Below are 2853 nucleotides of genomic sequence, written 5' to 3'. Positions count from 1 at the left end.
AAAAGAAGCTAAAGGAGTCTAAACATCAGACCATAAAACATAATCTGCACTTTGTGAAAAGCTTCCTGGACCTGAAACTCAGGAGAGGAAGTAGAAGCCATATGAGAGCGATTATCAATCATAAGTATCATTAGGAATCTAAACATCTAGTCAAGTCTACACAACCTCCAGGGAACTGCATGATGATGAATATGAGATCACATAGATTTAAAGCTTATAGACTGGAAAACAAAAATTTGGGTGGTGCTAGTGCGTCATCCTACGTTCGGGTTTCTTGTTGTGATGGTGCCGTTTGGAAAGAAAGGATCTGAGTTTCTTGAACACGAACCTCTTAGTGTGATGGTCGGGATGAGGATCGTGAGCAGCGGCAGCTTGAAGGCAATTGTCTGAACTCAGCATGAGCTGCTTCTTGGTCTGATCTTGGTCAATATGACCAGCAGCGCCAGATCTAATGGGATTGTTATCGCCTTGCAAACGCGCCATCTTTGCACATTTGCGCATGCTCTCGTTCATCATACTCACTGAGACTTCCCATCCGTGTCGATCCCACGCCCGTGTCGGTTGCCTGTCCAGATATCGCCTCCCGATCACCGTTTGCTTTCCTGTGCTGCTCGCCATCCGCGTCCAATTTCCATCCGCAAACTCATCTGCAACCTCAACGCTGGCTTCTGGAAACTTGTTCACAAGCTTTACTAAGTCCAGATTCATCTCCAATGGCGCTGGCGCCTGGTCAATATTATTGTCGCCTGGCGCAGCTTGCCATGCGAATCGATCATTCTCCTTCTCAAAATTTAACAGTGGTTCGCCTTCTTCTTGAACGAACTTCAACTGCAGCCCACAAAATTTCATGAGCAAATCAACACCATACGTATCTGTCTAACCTAGCGCCCTGGTATCGAAAGACGGACCCATCACTGTGCTTGCGCCGCTTGGCCGGCCGGGCTCACATGATCTTCACAAGTGCTGTGCTTACGAGAGAGAAGCTGTTCTTCGGAAGGCATATTCCATTGATCTACACGCTTGTTCTCTTCATACGATTCATCCAAGTTCGCCCTATTGTCAAACGCGGGTACCTGGGATGAACGGCTGTCGTCCAGAGCATCATCATACAAGGCTTCTCCTTTATCCTGGGCCGTTAGTTGTCGCTGTGCACGTAACGCTTGGTGGATCCAGTCCGTTCGCAGAACCAAAGTAACTGTCATGACCGCTGTCGCCGCTACAGCTGTAGCAAGGCCAATCCAGAGCCCAAGCAATCCCATCTTGTACTTGAAACCGAGAAGAATTCCTACGGGTATTCCCAGAAAGTAGAAGGCGCCCAGGTAAATCAAGGCCCCCATTCCAGGCCTCGCACTGCCCCGGAGAACCCCACAAGCTACAGTTTGAGGGAAATTTCCCAATTCCATCAAAGCCATAATCGGAAGAACCTGCGCAACGCTTTGAATGACTCTCGAGTCTGTGGTGAAGAATTTGCCCCACATGAACCGCGAGGATAATAACCATGCTGCTCCGGCACACCCAATGGCCATGCTGATAGAAAGAGCTGCAATTGTTGCGTGATAAGCCCCTAGGGGCCGCTTTGCGCCAAGCTCGTTTCCTACCCTGGTACAGACGCAAGAGGCCAATGCCACTTGAAGGGCATAGAGAAGCGTGTCACCGTTTAACACGATAGCAACTGTCTCCACAGCCTCTTTCGCATGGGGAAGTAGGCCTGTGAGGAGAACCATTATCTCGTAGCACCATCCCTCCAAACAGCTCATCAAACAAGACGGAATAGCCAGCTTCAAGAGATGGTTCCATCCTCCTATGCTTGCTTTCGACCACCCCGTCCACGAATCCTTGCAAAGACCTGAAGACCGGATGTAGAGCAGCAACATGATTATCAGATTAAAGTCCGTGAAGCAGATGGCCAGGGCCGTGCCGGGTGCTCCCATTTTCAACTTGATCACAAGAAGATAATTCACAGGAATGTGGAGCGACATGGCAAAGACGGAGCATGTCATCAGGGGCTTGTTTATGCACTGGGATCTTAGGAAAATCCTGAGCGGAGCAAGGATTGAGGTGGCAATGAGATCGGGAAGCAAATAGAGAAGGTATTCCTGTGCCACTTTCGCTATAACATGGTTCTGTCCAACAAGAAGAAGAAGATGTTCAGCGCGACACCAAGCCCCGGCTACAGGAATGCTTGTAACCAGGAGGAGTATAACTCCACGCTGCAGGGCAAGTCCCAAGCTGTCAAAGCGGTTAGCACCGTAGGCTTGGCTGCAAATTGGCTCCATGCCTCCCGCAAGGCCAAGCAGGATGGAGAATCCAACTACGTTAGCGAAAGTGAGAGCCAGGGTTCCTCCTGCAAGTTGCAACCCACCAAGGTGACCCAAAAACACAGTCGATATGATGAATCGTGCAAACCACATGATATTCATTGCAGCAATGGGTGCACCGATTTCGCTCTGCCGGTTAAGTTCCGTCCATGTCTGCTCAAGGGTGGGGCGTCTTTGAAGAGCTAGGTGCACATCTTCGACAAGAGGAAGATCGGAATACGTGCGTTTGAGTAGGACCAACTGATCGGCTGGACGTCTAGAAACGATGGCGTCGCTTGATTCGGTTTCAGGGGCTGGAGAGGGGGCCATGTTGTTGAGCACATCACCGTAAAGCCTCAGTGGGAGCATTTAGCAGATCCAAGCCATTGTGGAATTGTTGTAGTAGAAAGAAATGTTGCTCAGTGCAGTGGGAGTGCGAGTTAGGGCGGAGGGTCGTGCCCCTCCTTAGAGACGCCCTCGCACCCTTTTGCATTCTCATTTCTGGATACGACCTTCTACGAATCGATTTAGAAATGCCTAATAGTATGTATATATA

The 2853-nt window shown here is 49.7% G+C and overlaps 1 pseudogene; it reads right to left on the bottom strand.

Moving 5' to 3' along the window:
• Positions 1-246: 246 nt before the first annotated feature.
• LOC147879878 (protein DETOXIFICATION 48 pseudogene) lies at positions 247-2627 on the bottom strand (annotated as a pseudogene).
• Between the last annotated feature and the right edge of the window lie 226 nt (positions 2628-2853).

The sequence above is a fragment of the Dipteris shenzhenensis genome, chromosome 33, assembly GCF_047967505.1.
Source record: "Dipteris shenzhenensis isolate YYH24624 ecotype China chromosome 33, Dip_SZ_1.0, whole genome shotgun sequence".
In the NCBI taxonomy this organism is placed as follows: domain Eukaryota; kingdom Viridiplantae; phylum Streptophyta; class Polypodiopsida; order Gleicheniales; family Dipteridaceae; genus Dipteris; species Dipteris shenzhenensis.
This window is presented reverse-complemented; position numbering and strand designations above follow the sequence as displayed.